The sequence below is a fragment of the Cervus elaphus genome, chromosome 12 (genome assembly GCF_910594005.1).
Source record: "Cervus elaphus chromosome 12, mCerEla1.1, whole genome shotgun sequence".
NCBI classification, from domain to species: Eukaryota; Metazoa; Chordata; class Mammalia; order Artiodactyla; family Cervidae; genus Cervus; species Cervus elaphus.
Window position 1 is genome coordinate 60013247 of NC_057826.1, and position 24369 is coordinate 60037615.

The following is a 24369-nucleotide window of genomic DNA, read 5'->3' on the forward strand; positions in this document are numbered from 1 at the left end:
TTAGAGGGAAGTAAAACAGTGACTCTAAAAAATTAATTTGCATCAAAATCTTCTGCAGGTTCATATTTAAGCATTTATTTAAGTTATATTTTTAATTTAAAGAGATAAATTTAAGAAGACATTTTGATTGCCTTTTAACTAAAGTCAAAATCTGGCTGTGAGAAGCCCTTATGGTAAATCCTGTGCTCAATCCTTTCTAGAGCAGAATGTACACAATGTAATGAGTTACAGATATTATTATACTCTTATACCCTATCTATTAGGGAGAAAGAAAACCACATTTGCTAGAAAAGTTCTCAAAAAGCACTTCTGTCTTGAGACCTTCAGAAAAGTAAGATTGTTAACCTCAGAGAATCAGGGATCAACGAAAAGAAAAAGGAAATGTATTAAGGTCAAATAAAGGGAGACAGTGGAAGGTCATTATACCCAGAAAACTATTATAATCATAAAGTCATTGGTGCAAGGAATCGTGGAAAACAGTGAAGCAGCTGCTGCTTATTTCCACAGGCTGGGAGAGAGCAGGGTTGGTGTCAGTGGACAACATAGCCATGTTAACCATAGATAATTTCATAGAAATTACAAGGAGACCTCAAGATTCTTGAAGATTAAGACAAGTTTAAATGGGTTTCTGAATTTCAAGAGATATCAGCTGATGATTCATTTACTTATAATTACCATAATATGGATGTCATTAAATTCCTTTACTTTTGTTTTGTTATACACTTCTGTCACTGGTAGGGTATACAGGCAGTGGAAGAAATGATTTCACCTCACACTCATGTTCTAAAGAAGTATATTCATAAGATGGTCTTAGTTCTCTAATGATGGATAGAGCTTGGGAAAGAGATTTCTGTTAAACGTTGATAATGCAATTTGTAAATGTTACAAACCAAGTGCCAAAGCTTCTGTTTTTAATGGGTGAGCATAAAATGAAGTGAGGAGCTTGAACTAAGGAGTACAAACATAGGGTTATATTGAATCTTGATATAAATAAGGTATCTGTCCATTTTATAACCATTTTATATCCATATTCAGAAAACGTTTCCCTTTCCAGGTATATTTTATCTCTATCCTTCTCTCCACATTTAATTTTCATAAAAGATTTATATGTATTTATAGTGTCCATTCCTCCCTTTCCTACTCTCTCTTCAAACCATTGCAATTCTTCACTCCCCATTAAAATAAAGTTTAACTGGGTGGTCAATGACTACCATGTGGGTAAATCCAAAGGGATTTTTTAAATTAATAATTTTTTCTTTATTTTAGAATTGAAGTTGTAACATGCAAATCTCAATCTTTTTCTACATCCTCTCACTTCTTTTTCTACTTTGTCAATTCATTTTCACTTACCTTATGTTTAGATTAAGGGCCCTAGTTCACAGGTCTACAAACTATGGCCCATGAGCTAAATCCAGCTTTCTATTGTGAATAGTTCTGCAGTGAACATTAGGGTATATGTGTCTTCTTGAGTTATGATTTTCTCAAGGTATATGCCAAAAGGACACATATACCCCCAGTGTTCATTGCAACACTATCTACTATAGCCAGGACATGCTGTTCATTGTCATTCAGTCACAAGTCATGTCTGACTCTTTGTGATGCCGTGGACTATAGCAAGCAGGCTTCCCTGTCCTCCACAGTCTCCTGGAGTTTGCTCAAGCCTGGACACTGAAACAAACTAAACGTCCAGTGACTGATGGGTGGATAAGAAGATGTGGTCATACATACAATAGAATATTACTTTTTATTGCCATAAAAAGGAACGGAATTGGGTCATTTGTAGAGATGTGTATGGACCTAGAGTCTGTCATTCATAGGGAAGTAAGTCAGAAAAACAAATATTGTATATAAATCCATATATGTGGAATCTAGAAAAATGATACAGATGAACCTTTTTCCAGGGCAGGAATGAGATGCATATGTAGAAAATGGGTATATGGACACAGGGGAGGAAAGGGAGGGTGGGGTAAACTGGGAGATTAGGATTGCAATATGCACACTACCATGTGGGAAACAGACAGTTGGTGGGAACCTAAAGCACAGTAAGCTCAGTTCTGTGCTCTCTGGATGACCTAGATGAGTAGGATGGAGGTAGGAGGAAGGGAGGTTAAAGAAGGAGGGGCTATATGTGTACGTATAGCTGATTCACCTCACTGCACAACATGAAATAACACACCACTGTAAAGTATTTCTATTTCAATTAAAAAAGAAATCCAGCTTTCTTCCTGATTTTTTAAATAAAGTTTTATCAAATCACAGCCATGCTCATTCATTTACGTATTGTTTATGAACAGTTTTGCACAACAATGGCAAAGTGTATAGTTTTCACAGAGAACATAGAGCTTACTAAATCTGAAGTATTTCCTCTATCGATGGCCTGTCACAGAAAAAAAAAATATTGACCTCAGTTCTAGGTAATGGATCTTAGGTCATTTTCTGATCATTTTTTATAGATCACATTGACTCCCCTGCCCTGACTCCATAAACAGGATGACTTTCAAATTTATATCTTCAATCTAGACAATACCTCACAATTGCAAACCTTATATTTAGCTACGTATTTGTTGTTCTAATGAAATGTCTCACAAATATCTCATACTCAGCTTCAAAATTGAATTTGTAAGCTTATACACACACATAATCCTGTATTCATTAGATCCCTTTCTTCGTGAAAATCACCACCATTAATTCAATTGCTTTAATTAGAAGACTGACATCCATAACACCTTCCCTTCTCCACTCCATGCCTAAGGTGATCAGAATGAAGTCTAATCAGTTCTACTAATATTCTCAAAGCTATCTAATTGTACTCATATTTATTAACTCCATCTTCATAGAAGCGCCCCACATATCTCACCTGGACAATTGCAATAACATCCTAATTGGCCTCCCTACATCATCCACTTATATTTCTACTACTTTATCTTCTCTGTATATAACAAAGGGATTTTTTGTTTAAAATGTTAAGACTAAGTCTTAACTGCATTCTATAAGATGTGATTATAGTTAACGTATTTGCTAACACACTTATAGCATGCTGACCCACTTGCATTCCAATTTGATTTTTTTTTTTATTTCCACTCTGGAGGAATACATATGACTTGTATTACTTAGCTATTTAAGAAATCTCTAAAATAATTACACACTAATAATAAACCTTTTAAACTACTACCTAAATGGTCTAGTGATAAACAACTGCACATTGAGTTGTAAGTTCCAAGTATAGCTTCCATCCCATTCATGGAAGAATGCTTTATTTATAAAGCCAAAATACTACTGCAAACTAGTCTAACAGGCATTATAAATTCCCCAAATTAAACCCCTCTGGATTAACCTTAGCAACCCTACTCTTTCAGACTTGTATTTTTGTAATAAGCTATTGTATATCAAATGCAACTGTAAAGGACTTAAAAATGCTTGCCCAGAATTCTCTCCACAGTATCAGGATAGAGTTTAAACTAAATCTCAGTATTTATCAGTTAAGCCACCTCCAAATTTCCCTTAGATTTTGGCATATAACTTTATCTGTGTCAACCTGTTTCTGAACTCCCACATCATTTTCAGAAAATGGCAGGTTCTAAATCATACACAGATCTGGGTAAATCTCCACAATAATGCCATAAGAGCATGCTATTCTATGTCTAAAATGCAAAGTGAGCAATTTGTCAGTTATATAATAAGCATAAACACTTACTCATTGTGACCTACTATGCAGCAACATCTAACACCATTTCTCTTATATCTATCCCTTCAAATTTATCCCCAGTCTCACCAATCCCCTAGAAACAAGCACTGTACAATTTAAAAGGTATGAGTCTATTCCTATGCCATCAGCAATCAAGTCACCTGCTTCTCCAGTTGCCTGAATTAAAACGCTTGCTCGATGCTTGGAAAATTGGTAGCAGCTACAGAAAAGGGGCTGAGACCAATTAAGCCCATTGTATCAATACTGGAGCTGAGCCTCTACATTAGTTTAACTAATTAAGTATTCATTCACATATAGTAAGTTTCATCCAATCCCAAAGGGCAATTCCAAAGAATGTTCAAAGTACTGCACAGTTGCACTCATTTCACATGCTAGCAAAGTAATGCTCAAAATCCTTCTAGCTAGGCTTCAATAGTATGTGAACTGAGAACTTGCAGATATACAAGCTGGATTTAGAAAAGGTAGAGGAACCAAAGATCAAATTGCCAACATCTGTTGCATCATAGAAAAAGCTAGAGAATTCCAGAAAAACATCTACTTCTTCTTCATTTTCTACACTCAAACCTCTGACTGTGTGGATCACAACAAACTGGAAAATTCTTCAAGAAATGGGAATATCAAACCACCTTACCTGCCTCCTGAGAAACCTGTATGCGGGTCAAGAAGCAACATTTAGGATTGGACATGAAATAACAGACTGGTCCCAAATTGGGAAAGGAGTACACCAAGGCTGTATATTGTGACCCTGCTTATTTAACGTTATGCAAAGTACATTATGTGAAATGCTGGGCTGGATGAAGCACAAGCTGGAATCAAGATTGCCGGGAGAAATACCAATAACCTCAGATATGCAGATGACACCACCCTTATGGCAGAAAGTGAAGAGGAACTAAAGAGCCTCTTGATGAAGATGAAAGAGGAGAGTGAAAAAGCTGGCTTAAAACTCAACATTCAAAAAATGAAGACCATGGCATCCAATCCCATTTCTTCATGGCAAATAGATGGGGAAACAATGGAAACAGTGACAGATTTTATTTTCTTGGGCTCCAAAATCACTGCAGATAGTGACTGCAGCCATAAAATTAAAAGATACTTGCTACTTGGAAGAAAACTATGACAAACCTAGGCAGCATATTACAAAGCAGAGATTTCACTTTGCCAACAAAGTCCATATAGTCAAAGCTATGGTTTTTCCAGTAGTCATGTATATTTGTGAGAGTTGGGCCATAAAAAGGCTGAGCACCGAAGAATTGATGCTTTTGAACTATGGTGCTAGAGAACACTATTGAGAATCCCTTGGACTGCAAGGAGATCCAACCAGTCAATCATAAAGGAAATCAACCCTGAATATTCATTGGAAGGACTGATGCTGAAGCTCCAATACTTTGGCCATACGATGTGAAGAGCTGACTCATTGGAAAATATCCTGATGCTGGGAAAGACTGAAGGCAGGAGGAGAAGGGAGCGACAGGATGAGATGGTTGGATGGCATTACTGACTCAATGGACATGAGTTTGAGCAAACTCCAGGAGATAGTGTATGAAGGGAAGCCTGGAGTGTTGCAGTCCATGGATTGTAAAGAGTCGGACATGACTTAGAGACTGAACAGTTACAACAACAATGTGAATTTCTAGTATGTTCCAAACACTTTTCTAAATTGGATAATAGAGCAATGAAAAGGAAAACAACAAGAGAGGAAAAAAAATTGACTATTTCATTATGACACTGTGAAGAGACTGAATAGACAAAACAAGGACTTGGAGAAAATGCTTGCAAAATGCATATCTGATAATATACCTGTATCCAAATATAAAAAGCACTCAGAATTTGACAATAAGAAGACAATAATCCAGTATCTTTCAGAGTACATGAATTCATTTTAATAAAGTCCAGTTTATCAGTTTTTTTTTCTTTCATGAACCATTTTTTTATATTGTGTCTGAAATCTCATCAATCAACCCAAGATGTCCTAGAAGTTTCAAGATTTTGGTTTTATATTTGGGTCTACAATTTGTTTTGAGTTAATTTTTATGAAAGGTATATCTGCATCTAGGTTCAGTTTTTATAAATGGATGTTCATCTGCCCCAATGCTATATGTTGAATAGATTTTCTTTTTTAGATTTTCAAGGAAATTTCAGTATCCTTGAGTTGACTTTACATGGTGTTATGGCCCAAAATGTGATCTGTCATGGCGAATCTTCTAAGTGAGCTTAATACTATTGTATTATGCTCTTATTTGAGGAAGTATTCTATAAATATCATTTAGATCACATTAATGATAGTGTTATTAATGCTTCTTATATCCTTACTAATTTTCTTCTTGCTTGATCTATCAATTGCTGATAGAAGAGCTTTGGAGTCTCCAACTGTAATAGTGGATTTGTGTTCTCCTTTCAGTTCTGTCAATTTAGTTTCATATATTTTGAGGTATGGTTATTATATTTACATACATGAAAGGTTGTTATTTCTTTTTTGAGAATTGACCCCTTTATTTAAGGCTTCTCTTTAGCTCTGATAATATTCCTTGTTCTAAAGTCTACTTTTCTTGAAATTAATATAGCTACTACTCCAACTTTCTTTTGATTACTGATAGCATGGCATTGGAGAAGGCAATGACACCCCACTCCAGTACTCTTGCCTGGAAAATCCCATGGATGGAGGAGCCTGGTAGGCTGCAGTCCATGGGGTCACAAAGAGTCGGACACGACTGAGTGACTTCACTTTCACTTTTATGCATTGGAGAAGGAAATGGCAACCCACTCCAGTGTTCTTGCCTGGAGAATCCCAGGGACGGGGTCGCACAGAGTCAGACACGACTGAAGTGACTTAGCAGCAGCAGCATGGCATATCTTTCTTTACCACTTTACTTTTATTTCTGTTTTTAAGTTAAAATTGCATTTCTTTTGGACAACATTCAATTGAGGTCTTGTCTTTTTTTTTGTTTACTCTAATAGTCTCTCTCAATTGGTATATTTTTAGCAATCCCATTTTAAATGACTACTGATATATATTTTGATTAATTATGTACCATATTTGTAGCTGATTTCTATTTGTTCTACTTGTTTCTTCTTTCTTTAGCCCTCTCTTTTACTACCCTCTCTAATTTTAAGAGTATTTTATATGATCTAATTTTATTCCTTTGATCATATCAATTATGCTTCCTTTTGCAAATAATTAGTGGTTTCCTTAAACCTTACAGTATATACTTCAATCTAAATTGATCTTCAATAAACATTATACCACTTCAGATGTTGTACCGTTTATGGCAAAGTTTTCATGATTTCTCTCATTTATCAATTGCAACATTGTTTATATTCATTTCACTTGTCCATATGTGATAATCACCCATTAAATCCTCATTATCATTATATTAAACAGCTAACTTTTGGTCATTTTTTAGGCAAAAAAGGGAAAAGGAAAGATTTTATTCTACTTTCATTTATTCCTTGTCCAAGGCATTCCCTCTCTTTCTAAATACAAATTTCTGACCTGTATCATTTTCTTTCTGTCTAAATAACTTCTTTTAACATTCTTTTCAGGGAAAGTCTGTTGGGCATGACTTCCTACCACTTTTGTTTATCTGAGAAAAATATATATTTTCCTTTAACATGTGAAACAATTTCACTCAGTATAAAGTTGGTGTTTAAAAAATATTTAAATAAGTTATTCCATCTCTTCTTGCTTGCATTGTTTCTCATGAGAAATATGCTGTAAGTCTTTTTCTTGTTCTTTAATTGGTAATATTCCATACCACTCCTCGCTGGCTTCTTTTAAGAATGACAGGCTTAGGTGTGGATTCTTAGGTATTTAACACACTTTGTCTACTACGACCTTCCTGGATCTGTGGTTTTATATCCTTCATTACTTTTAGAAAGTTTTATGTCATTATTAATTTGAATATTTTTTCTGTTTCAGTTTCTATTGTTTTTCTGTCATTCTGATATTGTGTTTGTTACATATTTTGAAATTAATCTATAATTCTTTGGTATTCTTTTTTCATTCTCTTTCCTCTTTACATTTCAGTTTGAAATTTTTCTATTGACCTCTCTTTAAGCTCAAGAATTATTTTCTAATCTATGTAAAGTCTACTGATTACACATAAGATTTTTTTTTTCATTTCTCCTGCAGTGTTTTCTGATTTCCAACATGTCATTTTTATCATTTCTTAGACCTTCTATCTCTCTCTTCATATTACCCAGTTTTCTTGCATATTGTACAATCTTTCCATTAGAGCACATTTGCTGATATTTTAAAATGTTTCTCTAGTTGTGTAGTTTTCTCCCCTTTGTTATCTATTTCCATCTGTGACTGCAGCATTCTCAATCTATTTCCTTGAAGCCCTGGAAGCTCTTTACTATGTTCCCTGTATCACCTGTTAAGTAAGACAAAAAGGCTAGAGGAGAGTAAAGTGGGAGTGAGTCCCTTCCTCCTGTTGAGATAAGGCTCTAGCAGTCTTTTCTGCTGGACATTAGTCTTTGGTTAAGCAGAAGTCTCCAGGATATTTAACAATGGCATCTTTTTCCATCTCTGAGATATTTCTTGAATCTTCACCAAGAGAATCTGTTGAGGCTTTTTCAATAAAACCTATGAGAGTGTACTGTGTTCGTGCATGCTAAGTCACTTCAGTCATGTCCAACTCATTGCAACCCTATGGACTGTAGCCCACCAGGCTTCTTTGTCCATGGGACTCTCCTAGGCAAGAATACAGGAGTGGGTTGCCATGCCCTCCCCCAGGGGATCTTCCAGACCCAGGGATGGAATCTGCATCTCTTATGTTTCCTACATTGACAGAGGGGTTCTTTACCACTAGCACCACCTGGGAAACCCTGTGAGACTGTAGGGGCCACCCAAAAACTGAAGTCTATGGAAGTTTCTCACTACCATTATAGTCTACATTAGGCCTCAAGCACATCATTAAAATTGCCATTTCAGTTCAGTTCGGTTCAGTCACTCATGTCCGACTCTTTGTGACCCCATGGACTGCAGCAGGCCAGGCTTCCCTGTCCATCACCAATTCCTGGAGCTTACTCAAACTTATGTCCATCCAGTCCATGATGCCATCCAACCATCTCATCCTCTGTCATTCCCTTCTCCTCCTGCCTTCAATCTTTCCCAGCATCAGGGACTTTTCAAATGAGTCAGTTCTTTGTATCAGGAGGCCAAAGTACTGGAGATTCATCTTTAGCAGCAGTCCTTCCAATGAGTACTCAGGACTGATTTCCTCTAGGATTGATTGGTTTGATCTCCTTGCAATCCAAGGGATCCTCAAGAGTCTTATCAAACATCACAGTTCAAAAACATCAATTCTTCAGTGTTCAGCTTTCTTTATAGTCCAACTCTCACATCAGTACATGGCTACAAACCATAGCTTTGACTGGACAGACCTTTGTTGGCAGAGTAATGTCTCTGCTTTTAAATATGTTATCTAAATTGGTCATAGCTTTTCTCCCAAGGAGCAAGAATCTTTTAATTTCATGGCTGCAGTCACTATCCACAGTGATTTTGGAGCCCCCCCAAAAATAAAGTCTCTCACTATTTCCCCATCTATTTGCCAAAGAGTGATTGGACCAGATGCCATCTTAGTTTTCTGAATGTTGAGTTTTAAGATGACTTTTTCACTCTCCCCTTTCACTTTCATCAAGAGGCTCTTTAGTTCTTCTTCACTTTCTGCCATAAGGGTGGTCATCTGCATATCTGAGGTTATTGATGTTTCTTTCAGCAATCTTGATTCCAGCTTGTGCTTCATCCAGCCCAGTATTTTGCATGATGTATTCTGCATATAAGTTAAATAAGCAGTGTGACAATATACAGCCTTGACCTACTCCTTTCCCAATTTGGAACTTCTCTGTTGTTCCATGACCAGTTCTAACTGTTGCTACTTGACTTGCATACAGATTTCTCAGGAGGCAGGTCATCTGCTCTGGTATTCCCATCTCTTTAAGAATTTTCCATAGTTTGTTGTGATCCACACAGTCAAAGGCTTTGGTGTAGTCAATAAAGCAGAAGTAGACCTTTTTCTGGAATTCTTTTGCTTTCTCGATCATCCAACAGATGTTGGCAATTTGATTTCTGATTCTTCTGCCTTTTTCAAAACCAACTTGAACATCTAGGAGTTCTTGGTGCACATAGTGTTGAAGCCTGGCTTGGAGAATTTTGAGCATTTCTTTGCTAGCATGTGAGATGAGTACAATTATGTGGTAGTTGAACATTTTTGGCATTGCCATTCTTTGGGATTGTAATGAAAACTGACCTTTTCTAGTCCTGTGGCCACTGCTGAGTTTTCCAAATTTGCAGGCATATTGACTTCAGCACTTTCACAGCATCATCTTTTAGGATTTGAAATAGCTTAAATGGAATTCCATTACCTCCACTAGCTTTGTTCATAGTGATGCTTCCTAAGGCCCACCTGACTTCACATTCCAGGATGTCTGGCTCTAGGTGAGTGATCACACCATTGTGGTTATCTGGGTCATGAAGATCTTTTTTGTATAGTTCTTCTGTGTATTCTTGTCACCTCTTCTTAATATATTCTGCTTCTGTTAGGTCGATACCATTTCTTTCCTTTCTTGTGCCCATCTTTGCCTGAAATGTTCCTTTGGTATCTTTAATTTTCTTGAAGAGATCTCTAGTCTTCCCCATTCTATTGTTTTCCTTTATTTCTTTGCATTGATTACTGAGGAAGGCTTTCTTATCTCTCCTTGCTATTCTTTGGAACTCTGAATTCAAATGGGCATATCTTTCCTTTTCTTCTTTGCCTTTATCTTCTCTTCTTTTCCCAGTTATTTGTAAGGTCTCCTCGAACAACCATTTGGCCTTTTTGCGTTTCCTTTTCTTGGGGATGGTCTTGATCACTGCCTCCTATACAATGTCCCAAACCTCCATCCATTGTTCTCAGGCACTTTGTCTATCAGATCTAATCCCTTGAATCTGTTTGTCACTTCCATTGTATAATTGTAAGGGATTTAATTTAGGTCATGCCTGAATGGTCTGGTGGTATTCCCTAGTTTCTTCAATTTAAACCTGAATTTGTCAATGAGGAGTTCATGATCTGAGCCACTGTCAGTTCCCAATCTTGTTTTTGTTGACTGTGTATAACTTCATGTTTGGCTGCAAAGAATATAATCAATCTGATTTTGGTATTGACCATCTCTTGATGTCCACGTGTAGAGTCTTCTCTTGTATTGTTGGAAGAGAATGTTTGCTATGACCTGTGTGTTTTCTTGGCAAAACTGTTAGCCTTTGCCCTGTTTCATCACGTCCTCCAAGGCCAAATGTTTCTGTTACTCCAAGTATCTCTTGGATTTATGTCACCAGTGGCATCTGCTCTAGGTAAGCAGATCCTGTCTGATTTTCGGGATATGTCTGTCTCTCAAGATATGGGGTGATAGTCTTACTTGCCCACTAAATTCTCTTATGGGTCCAAAAAATATTGCTTTTCAGCTGTCCAAGTTTTTCATATTTTAAGGATAGAAATGAAGACTTCCAAGCTTTTTAAATATCAGAATTGGAACTAGAATTTGTACTATTTTTAACTAAAATGTGTCTAAATATTAAGTAGCTCTTTAGTGATAGATTTTATGGATTTTTTAACTTGGTTATATACATGTTTAAATACAGTCCCAATTTTCTTCACTGAGTATATAAAAGCATTAACAATATTGGGGCAAGGAGCACACATTTATCAAAATATTATAATATGACAGTATCTCTGGGAGTGTATTTGGAGCAAATTAAAACATAAAAATAATAATATGCATTTTCAAGGCAAGATGTTTTAACTTTTTATCCCTTACATAAAAATAAAGGATTTTACACCTTAATTTCTCTCTACTTTTTGAGAAAAGAAACTATTATGTATGTGTTCTTAGAGTTTGTTTCTACCTCTTACCAATTACTGCCCAGTTGAAATCTTCATTGGTTTTTCCGATAGATGTTTCTTTTTAAGCTTTTTTTCCAAAAAATAAAACTGAGGTCGAAGTTACTGCACATACCCAGCCAATACACAATGCAAAATATAGAAGTATAGAGCAGAAAGTGGAAATCTTATAAATTAGCCTAAATACATGTTGAAGTCTAATGCACATCTTGCCTTCTGACAATGACCCTTTTCCTTTTTCATTGTCTTTGGAGGTTTTTTTTTTTTAATATGAAAATCATGCCATTTTGAATACCTGATTCCATACTTTACTAGCTGTTTAAGACTCTCTTTACTAAATTAATGACTGTATTTACTATTTCCCAGTAGTGATAATATGACTATCAAAACTCCCTAACTTTTAATTCATTATAGGGCTTCTTTCAAACCAGAGTAGAAAATTAAGAACAGCCATCTGTTTTGTCATTGTGTCATAAGCAGAGTGAACCTTCTAAATATGTATTATACTGTCATGTGGCCTATAATCCAATGAAGTTTGCTCAAAGGGATGTTAGTGAAAGTTGCTCAGTCACGTCTGACTCTTTTTAACCCCATGGACTATATAGGCCATGGAATTCTCTAGGCCAGAATACTGAAATGGATAGCTGTTCCCTTCTCCAAGGGGTCTTCCCAATCTAAGGATCTAACCCAGGTCTTCTGCATTGCAGGCAGATTCTTTACTAGCTGAACCACAAGAGAAGCCCAAGAATACTAGAGTGGGTAGCCTATCCGTTTTCCAGCAGATCTTCCCAACCCTGGAATCAAACTGGGTCTTCTGCCTTTGCCGGCAGATTCTTTACCAACTGAGCTATCAGGGAAGCCCCAAAGGGATGTTAGATTTCATATTAGGAAATAGATTATTTCTACAAAATAAGGCAATAACCTTAGATAAGTCAGATAAAACATTTTATTTTAAATCTTAGAAAAGTAAGTGAGTTGCTGAATCAAGCACTATTGTTCCATTTGTCATTGCCTCAGCTAATTAGCAAGATTGGATTTTGTAAAAGTGAAGATTGCTCAAAATTTCAAATCTTAACAGCTGTTTAACATGAGGTAGTAATAAAAATATATGTGCAACAACACACTTTACTGGTTTTATATTTGTCCCAATAATTGCTTTACGGTGAAAATTTTACCATTTATTCTTTCATCTAATAAACACTGATCATCTAGTAAGTACCAGGTAAAATGAATTGAGGATACAATACTTGTCAAAATCAACATAACCTCCTCCCTCAAATTTTATAGTCCAGGTTGAAAACACATAAAAAGGAAATAAGCAATTAAAACTAGTCTAAATGATTTTAGAGGATAGATAAGAGCTCATTTACATATGACTTTCATTTTATAAACTATTCCTAATGATAAAGACTATGTTAAAAAAAAAAGTCACAGAAAACCATATGGAAATCTTTTCATATGCAAAAGTGAAGATATATGTACTATATTACACTAAAATACAAAATATATATTAGCAAGCCAACATAGATTAAAATGATATGTTGTCATCTCACTAGACCTTATTTAATTACATAGAAATGTTTTAAAGTAGCAAAATAAAATAATTACATAAATACATAACCTAGATATATGAACATAGCTTCTGTTCTGAATTCTGTTAGCTAGTGCAAAATGGAAGCCAAAACTAGTTATATAATTTAAATCATTAGAAAGGCAAAAACTAATAAATGCTACATAAAAAGAATATTATATTTTAGGACTAAAAATAATGTATCATATATTTTTAGAGGACAAGTGTTTGGGGGAAGAAACACTGCACTGAATTTTATATGCTTAATGTTTAAACTATACTTACTATACATCGGTAAATGATGTAAATAAACTTTAAAATAGAAAAATATTTGAGACATTTTGTACATTCATAGATATTAAAATTAATCAATATAGGATGGGATGAGCTGATAGAAAGAAGTAAATATTGAACCATAACTGAGAAAGACAGGAATGTGTGGTTGTTTGAGGCTATTCCATGGAAGTGAATGTTAAACAGAAATTCAAAAAATAAGAATAAACTTGTCACTGGGATAAGTGGTGTAACATATTAAAGAGTTTGTACATTACTGGAAACTAAAAAAATTAAAGCAAAAAGGAGAGTCATAAGACAGAGAAGTACAGGAACTTCACATTATGCAAAGCAATAAAGGGCATTGCAAGAAGTTTAGAATTTTTTCTGAATAATAAAGAATTGAATTAGTTTAAGTAAAAGTAATATAAGTAAAATAAGTAAAAGGACTATAAAGAAAGCTGAGCACAGAAGAATTGATGCTTTTGAACTGTGGTGTTGGAGAAGACTCTTGGGAGCCCCTTGGACTGCAAGGAGATCCAACCAGTCCATCCTAAAGGAGATCAGTCCTGGTTGTTGTTTGGTAGGACTGATTTTGAAGCTGAAACTCCAATCCTTTGGCCACCTGATGGGGAGAGCTGACTAATTTGAAAAGACCCTGATGCTGGGAAAGATTGAGGGCAGGAGGAGAAGGGGATGACAGAGGATGAGATGGTTGGATGGCATCACCAACACAATGGACATGGGTTTGGGTGAACTCCAGGAGTTGGTGATGGACAGGGAGGCCTGGTGTGCTGCGGTTCATGGGGTCGCAAAGAGTCGGACATGACTGAGCGACTGAACTGAACTGAACTGAAGTAAAAGTATGACTTTTATGAATCTTATTCATATATTTTGACAAATGAAGAATGATGGTCATGGGGAGGTAGTGAGGAGAAGAGCAGATGAAAGGAAGTCAGACAGTCCTGAGGAGAGATGATAGTTGCTTGAAGTTGAGTGGTGTCAGTGAGGACTGAAAATAATTTTAAGAATTTTAAATGTACATGAGGGAATTCTAATGTTTCTGGCTTTGATAACTAGATAGAAGTTAGTTCCATTAATTGAACTATGAAATCTTGGGAAAGTGTAAGTTTGGAGGTGGGAGAAAGGAGACTCAAGAGTTTCAATCTAGGTATTTTAAGTTTAAATGCTTTTGAAAGATCTGAGAGTTCAAGGAGGCAATTGTACATAAGGTCTACAGTTTGAGGGAGACACCAAAGCTGAAGAGATTAAGGTGAAGTAATTAGCATGTCATTACTACGTACAGACTTGGGAATGGATGATAATACCTAGAGAAAGAGAGTTAAAGTAGAAAAAAAGATCTACAAATAAGCCTTGATATACTCCATGCAGAGGTCACATGGGATTGGAAAAGAGAAGAGATTGAGAATAAGCATTTGAGAGCTAAGAAGAAAATTAGAGTGAAGGGTATTACAGAGAGAAAAGTATTTCATGCACAAAAAGGGTGAACAAATATGTCAAATATTCTTTAGTTATTGAATAAGACAGGATCGAAAATACACATTGGATTTAGTAACATGGGAGGTTTTTCAACTTTGTATTCCTCAATGGAAGAATAAAGCTTTAATAGAGAATATAATGGGTTGAAATGATGATGGAAATAGAGGTTCTTAAGAAGGCATTTGTTCATAACTCTCTAAAATGTCTTTCTCTCTAAAGGGAAGGGAGGAGACATTATATGAATGTGTATAAAGAATCAATAAAGTTTCTGTTTTAAAGTTTTTTTTTAAAGATATTCCTACTTCTTGTAATAAGGACTCCATGCAGGCTATTATACAAATGTCACCCTTAAACATTATGTTAGGGATAGATTTAATATAAAGAGATTGTAAATGAAATTCTTATATGACAAAATTTGTAAAATATTGAGCTCCACTATCTCAAAGTGAACTATTTCCATCCCTGTATATTGACTAAATCTATTACAAAATGAGGTTTCAAGGGTATCTAAGACTTCTATTTATAAGAAGATTAATTCATTCAGTCAGCAATTATTTACTGCGATCTACTCTGTTCTGGACACAGGCAAATATGTCATCAAGTAACTGAACAAACAAGAAAAATATGCCTATCACCCTAAAAAGTTATACATTTTAGTATCTGAGTAGGCTTGAAGGGAGTTATATAGTTATGCTCAACCAGCCTACTTTCCTAAATCACTAACACTCAAAAATCCTTCAGTACTGTAAAAATGCCATAAATCTACAATAATAAAAGGCTATGATTGTTATGCAATATTGATTAATAGAATGGAATATTTAGGCAATAACCAATAAAACATGATCAGTGAAGCAGTATATGTAGGCTACAAACAATAAACAAAATATTCACAAATATGCCAAGTCCTAAGAAACAAAAATATGAAAAGCTAAAAGAGAAACAATGTATGGATGAGGACTCCCATGGAAGAAGCTATTTAAGTAATATGTTTAGGAATCTGTTTTTAAAATGTTCTTTTGCTTTACCTAGTTAGGAAATTACAATGTTATTTTCTTTTGATCAAACAGAACTTCACAAATAATTGAAAAAGCATATGCTATCTATCTATCTATCTATCTATCTATCTACCCAAAGGGAAGAGGGAACATCCATTACTTCCTAGCCATATGAGTAAAAAGAATAAAAGACAGTTACACTCAATTTAGTATATATTAATATTGAGTTGTGGTCACTTACAGATCAAGCCTAACTGAAAGATGTTCTGATTAGTATTGATAGAAGCACCATGCATAGATTGGTATCAGCTATGCAACTCATAACTCAAATTTGGAAGCAAACTTTCAAAATTATATTTGAAAGATGTGGGCATGTCTGAAGAATAATCTGTTCCAGTACTCAATGAATATAAACATCCCTGAATTAATATAATAACAGGATGTTTTATGGCTTCCCAGGCAGTGCAGTGGTAAAGAATCTGCCTGCCAGTGCAGGAGATGCAAGAGCTGTGGATTCAGTCCCTGGGTCGGGAAGATCCCATGGAGAAGGAAATGGCCACCCACTCCATCATTCTTGCCTGGCAAACTCCATGGACCGAGGAGCCTACTGAGCTAGAGTCCATGGGATCTCCAACCATCCCACGTGACTGAGCGGCTGACCACAGCACAGCACAGGATGTGATATGCGACTACAACAAAGTAAAAAGCTTCTGCACAGCAGAGGGAATCACCAACAAAACCCAAAGACAACCTACTGAATGAGAGGGCATATTTGCAAATGATATATCAACTAAGTGGTTAGTATTCAAAATATGTTACAAACACATACAATTCAACAGCAGAAAAACAAACAGTCCAATAAAAAGGGGGGAAGGGGCAGAGAAGCTGAATAGACAGTTTTCCAAAAAACACATAAGGATAGCCAACAGGTACACCAAAAAAAACTGTTCAACATCATTAATTGTTGGGAAAATATGAAGCAAAACCAGAGTAACACTTCACACCTGTTAGAATGGCTATTATCCAAAAGGCAGGAAATAACAAGCATTGGCAAGGATGTGGAGAAAAGGGAACCTTCATACACTGTTGGTGGGAATGTAAATTGGTACAGTGACTTTGGAAAAACATTGGAAACTCTTCCAAAAATCAAGAGTAGAACTACCAGCTGGTCCAGCTATCTCACTTCTGGGCATTTATCCAAAGAATATGAAAAACAATAATCCAGAAAGTTATATACATCCATATCTTCATCATTGCATTATTTACGATAGCCAAGATATGGAGACCACCTAAGTGTCCACTAACAGATGCTATTATACACACACACACACAAACACACACACACACACATATGTATACACATCAGTTCAGTTCAGTTCAGTCGCTCAGTCATGTCCGACTCTGTGACCCCATGGACTACAGCACGCCAGGCCTCCCTGTTCATCACCAACTCCCTGAGTTTACTCAAACTCATGTCCATTGAGTTGGTGATGCCATCCAACTATCTCATCTTCTGTCGTCCCCTTCTCCTCCTGCCTTCAATCTTTCCCAGTATCAGGGTCTTTTCAAGTGAGTCAGTTCTTCACATCAGGTGGCCAAAGTATTGGAGTTTCAGCTTCAGCATCAGTCCTTCCAATGAATATTCAGGACTGATTTACTTTAGGATGGACATACATACATATAATAGAATACTACTCAGCCATAAAATGACTAAATCTTCCCATTTGCAACAACATGGAAGGAACTTGAGAAGTACTGGGCTAAGTGAAAGAAGTCAGAAAAAGAAATACTATAGGATTTCACTCTTCTGTGGGATATAAAAATAAAACAAGCAAATTTAAAAAAATTAACAAACTAAACAAGAACAAACACATAGATACAGAACTTAAAAATATTTTACTTGAACAGATAATGACCTAAAATAAACTGCCTATGTAACAAAATACAAATAATTTTAAAAGTAAGCAAGTAAGCTATCAAAATTAAAAATCATTGAGTCATAACCATATATCAGAAACTTTGATATCTTTAAATTAGTTTGATTATAAGTCTAGTGTGCCAGGCACACTCCTGAGTTTTTTATGTATTGCTATAGCATCACTATGAACAAAGCTAGTGGAGGTGATGAAATTCCAGTTGAGCTATTTCAAATCTTAAAAGATGATGCTGTGAACATGCTGCACTCAATATGCCAGCAAATTTGGAAAACTCAGCAGTGGCCACAGGACTGGAAAAGGTCAGTCTTCATTCCAATTCCAAAGGAAGGCTATGCCAAAGAATGCTCAAACTACCACACGATTGCACTCATCTCACATGCTAGAAAAGTAATGCTCAAATTTCTCCAAGCCAGGCTTCAACAGTACACCAAGAACTTCCAGATGTTCAAGCTGGATTTAGAAAAGGCGGAGGAACCAGAGATCAAATCACCAACATCCGTTGGATCATCAAAAAAGCAAGAGAGTTCCAGAAAAAGCATCTACTTCTGCTTTATTGACTATGTCAAAGCCTTTGACTGTGTGGATCACAGTAAACTGGAAAATTCTTCAAGAGATGGGAATACCAGACCACCTGACCTGCCTCTTGAGAAATCTGTACACAGGTCAGGAAGCAACAGTTAGAACTAGACATGGAACAACAGACTGTTTCAAATTGGGAAAGAAGTATGTCAAGGTTGTATATTGTCACCCTGCTTATTTAACTTATATGCAGAATATATAAAGCAAAATGCTGGGTTGGATGAAGCACAAACTGGAATCAAGATTGCTAGGAGAAATATTAATAACCTCAGATATGCTGATGACAACACCCTTATGGCAGAAAGCGAAGAACTAAAGAGCCTCTTGATGAAAGTGAAAGAGGAGAGTGAAAAAGTTGGCTTAAAACTCAACATTCAGAAAACTAAGATCATGGCATTCAGTCCCAATTCTTCAGGGCAAATAGATGGGGAAATAGTGGAAACTGTAACATTTATATGTTACTTTGGTAAAAAAAATAAAGTAAAAGGTATAGAAATTTACAGCATATTTAATGAAAAGTAAGCACTTAGAGAATTAAATACAGTAGAAATTTTAAAAATGATAATGTTCATTACAGGATAGAAGTCCTAAAAGCTTGAAAATCTCCCAAAAGATTTTTGAAAAGTTTAAGATAAATAATAAGAAACAGATGATTATATCACAAAGTTCACCACATAAATTCCAGAACAAGCAAAATAAGTAAAAGGTAAGAGAATACAGATGTCAAAGCAAATAAGACCATTCTGAACCAGTTTTCTTTTCAGACTCATCTATTGGAAGCCTTCACCCTTCCACACACAAGCCTATAAGCCAATCTCATCACTTGTTTGATTTTGTTCATTTAATTTCTGAAGATCTTCACACTCTCTGACATCTGGAGCTTCTCCTATGCCCTTTACTATGCCTGGAAATTTAACTCTGGTTACCTTAGGTCTCAGTTTTGATGTTTTTCTCTAGAAAAATTTCACTGGTACCTTCCTACTTTTCTTCTGGGCTGGGGTTCCTCTTGGCACACTCCCCTATTGGAGCACTTATTAAGCTGTCTTTTTCATTTTCATTTATATCCCAATCTCTGCCTGTTATCCTCACAAAAGCAGAACTGTGTTCATATTCCATGCCATGGCTGTGAAAGAAAAGCACATTTTGTTTTCCTTTAATAAAGGAATATTCTAGTTATAACTGTGGAGTAAACTTCTCTTAGAATCTGAGATGACAGACAAAAACAAACAAAACTGTTCTAACGTAGTCTACTTTGCTTCCTGTTCCAGTTGTGAGAAGATCAAAGATTATTTTGCATACCTTCATAGTATTGTCAGATGGTCTGATATCTTGCTTGAAATGTAACATCCACTGTGATGTTTTAATTATCATAATATTACTACCACTATCCTAATTTTCTCAATTTCTTATATAGATATTGCCATAATCATATAGTCTTCCTCTACTACAAACTTATTTTTCCATAATATGAAACAATTTGTTTAAAGCTTAACTTTTATAAATCCTCTCAGAAATTTTTCACTTTCATTAGGTTTGCCTCAATAGGTTCTCTGTGCTATATAAATAAAAAAAGTAGGCTATAATATTATTGAAAGTTAATTATATATGTGATATCTGTCCAGTGTTTATCAACTGCAGGTATGTTTATAAGTGCCCTTTACACAACTACCAAAGGATATATTTCCTGTATCATTCTTTAATTCAAATCAGTAGTTCACGACCATTTCAGTCAGTTCAATCGCTCAGTCGTGTCCAACCCTTTGCGACCCTCTTTGCAACCCCATGGACTGCAGCACGCCAAGCTTCCCTCTCCATCACCAACTCCCAGGGTTTACTGAAACTCATGTCCATTCAATCGGTGATGCCATCCAACCATCTCATCCTCTGTTGTCCCCTTCTTCCATCTTCAATCTTTCCCAGCATCAGAGTCTTTTCAAATGAGTCAACTCTTCGCATCAGGTGGCCAAAGTATTGGGGTTTCAGTTTCAGCATCAATCGTTCCAATGAACACCCAGGACTGATTTCCTTTAGGATGGACTGGTTGGATCTCCTTGCTGTCCAAGGGACTCTCTAGAGTCTTCTCCAACACCACAGTTCAAAAGCATCTGTTCTTCAGTGCTCAGCTTTCTTTATAGTCCAACTCTCACATCCATACATGGCTACTGGGAAAACCATAGCTTTGACTAGATGGACCTTTGTTGGCAAAGTAATGTCTCTGCTTTTTAATATGTTCTCTAGGTTGGTCATAACTATTTTTTTATTTCATCCTTTCTTTTATTTAAAAAATAATTTTTAATTGACATATAGTTGAATTACAATATTAGTTTCAGGTGTACTGCATAGTGATTAGGTTGGTCATAACTTTTATCCAAGGAGCAAGCATCTTTAAATTTCATGGCTGCAGTTACCATCTGCAGTGATTTGAGAGCCCAAAAAAATAAAGTCTGTCACTGTTTCCATTGTTTCTGCATCTATTTGCCATGAAGTTGTGGAACCAGATGCCATGATCTTAGTTTTCTGAATGTTGAGTTTTAAGCCAACTTTTTCACTCTCCTCTTTCACTTTCATCAAGAGGCTCTTTAGTTCTCTTTCTGCCATAAGGGTGGTGTCATCTGCATATCTGAGGTTATTGATATTCTCCCGGCAATCTTGATTCCAATTTGTGCTTCATCCAGTCCATCATTTTGCATGATGTATTCTGCATATAAGTTAAATAGCTGGGTGGCAATATACAGCCTTGATGTACTCCTTTCCCGATTTGGAACCAGTCTGTTGTTCCATGTCCAGTTCTAACTATTGCTTCTTGACCTGCATATTGATTTCTCATTTAAAATAACACAGTTTGTTTTCTGATTTTAAAATCATACTCATGCATAATTACCAAGAAAAAAATATCAGAAGTGACAATATCACCTACAGATGAATCACATTTAGAAGCTTATTCTTCAACTCTAAAATAAAATAATTTTAGAATTTTTCTTATAATTTATACCCAAAGTTTTTTGTTAATTTTTCAGAAACTATACCAAAAACCCTAAAAATAAGAAATTCATTATAATTTTCCTTTTAGCTGATAATAATTAATATTTTTGCATGTGTTAATTTTTTTGAACAAAAAAGATAAGTAACAAGAAAAATATTGTACTTTTGCACCTTTGTCCAAGCTTTTTCAGTCTAGTAAATCAGATTTAGATTCAGATGAAGTTCTTAGAATGTTTATTTGCCACCTGGGAATGGTCTCCCTGTGGATACTGCAGACACAGAGAGATTGATATCATGATAAAGTGCTCTGAGAATCTCAGAAAACATTCTAGGATGGAAACCAAAAGAAAAAAGATAAATAGCACCCATTTTGAAAAAAAAAGAAAGAGGCCATCTTGAAAAACACATTTATATCCCAGCAAGTAAAATATACCCCAATTATCTAGCATTCTTTAGAATCACTATTTCAATAGTTGAAAGAGAACTCAAAAGTGAAATTCAGTGATTATTTTTCATCAATATATTTTTAAAGTAATTACCATCTTCATTTATCTCAACAGTCTGGTTTTGTTGCTCACAGTTCAAAGTAGATTCTAACATGAACATATTTAAAAGAATAGTTCAGAAATTGAATATATTTGCAACATTATCATTTTTAAGGTCATTTCTATCAGAAGACACAAGAATCTATACCATTACCCATGATATTAGATTTCTATTGATTTGTAATGTTGATATACTAGATTTACATACTAGGAGCATTAGATTCTAAATAGTTTATGTTTTAAATATATTCAGGTAACAGATTTGTTTCCAGGATAAGACACACATTCAAAATGTTTTAAGATGTGTTTTCATCAATTATTACTAATTTTTACTGAAAATAAATCTATGCCACTTCTTTCTGCCTATTAAATGCATGGATCACAGTTAACATTGTGATGTTTTCTGAATTTAAATAAAAATATATTAAATAAATTTGTAAGCTCTTTCTTTTAGGAAATTCTTACTAAAATAAACCATATAAAACCTTATATGTTTTTTAGATTATCAGAGCCTGTCACAATTCTCTATTACTGCTATATATTATAAACTAAAAAAAAAAAAAAAAAAAAAAAACAAGAAAATCTAGATTTCTGGACCTTCCCTGGTGGTCCAGTGGTTAAGTCTACCACACTTCCAATGCAGGGGTATCAGGTTCTATCCCTGGTCAGAGAACTAAGATCCCACATTTTACAGGTGCAGCTGAAAAAAAAAGCAAAGAAATTTTCAAATTCTTAAATATCTTTCTTGTCCTGTGTATTTACTTGAAAGACAATGCAAAATACAAATTGAGTCCTTTAAATGAATCACTCAGGAAAGTAACAAGGACTAACTCCAAGTAATATGAGGTCAAATTCTGATAAGAAAAAGAGTTTGCTAGTTTATGTTTTAAAAACTCTTCTTTTTAATAAAGCCTGTTAGGGGAGCAAGTTAAGTGACATGTCAAAAGTAGAACAGGAGAGCTTCTGTCAGAGGCACAGTGGTAACCTTGACTTCAACTAAATTGTGGATTGATATGAAAGGATATGGCATCACAACCTGCATCCTCTGCCCTGACAGGATGCAACATTTTCAAAATGCTTGAAGTACCCACTACAACACTTAATGTCAGTGAGGAACGCTGAATTGTTGAAAAACTTCCTTTTCTTATTACTGTGGGACTTTCTCGAGATTTTGCTTATTAGACTATCTCTGAGTTTAAAAGAATCTCAAACTTAAAAATGCATGCCCACTTGTTAGGTAGGAAATTAGGCATGAGCTATGAGGGGTGGCCTAGCTGAAAAGGATGCAAGCTAATCTCTGTACCCCATCCCAATACACCCAGGAGAGCTCACAGATATGCTACAAAATAACCACAGAGGCTTTTCCAACCCCTGCACAAGTGCCCTAAGGACACAGTGGATATAAAATAACCACAGAGGTTTTTTCAAATGACCTTAGGCAGCTAGAAGCCCATTAAATATTCTAAAGTTCATAAATATTCTACACATATATACATCAGATTATAACAGACTGAATTATGTGAAGACATACACAATAGAACCTGTTGTCATATAACTTGCAATTGCCTATCAGCCTTTAACACAGGCCCATTTGCATCCCTTTTCTTGACTGGTGGTGGGTACAAGCCCTATTTTGCACAGAGCACAACCAAAAGGAGGAGATGGGAAGCATAAAAAGGGAGAAGCCAGGAGGGGTTAGCACAACAGTGACTCCTTTGGAGTCGCCTGCTCCCATGTCTTGGGACTGTCTGTCTAACAAAAGATCTGTCTTCTTTACCTGAACTGAGCTGTAACTTGTCTGTTGTTTTAAACCCTGTAGTCTGTTGTTCCAAAGTTTTATTGCAATGAGAAAAGAACAAGGGAAAAGAAATAAACCAACCTGACACACTCATATCTTATATATAGATGATATACCATATATCAAGTCATAATTAGCCTACAGTTAAGATAGTATTTTTTCATTTCCAAAGTTACTGTTTGCTTATTTATTTCCATACATTTTGCTTTTCTTGAGGTCTATAATGCTTCCCAAAGTGTTTGGTATCCGTGTATATAAGAGCAAAGTAACTTAAGGGCTGAAATTCCAACACTAGCTGACTCAGCCATCTTTTTGCATATCCACACATGCAGTCTTTCAATGAGCTATATTCAGGATGACATTCACTACCAGAGAGATTTCTAATATTATTTTGCTCTTTAGCCAATTGTTTTGTTAATACTGATATTCATTTCATTCAATCACTCAGTCATGTCTGACTCTTTGCAACCCCATGGATTGCAGCACGCCAGGCTTCCCTCTCCATCAACAGCTCCTGGAGCTTACTCAAACTCATGTCCATTGAGTCGGTGATGCCATCCTACCAACTAATCCTCTTCAGTCCCCTTCTCCTCCTGCCATCAGCCTT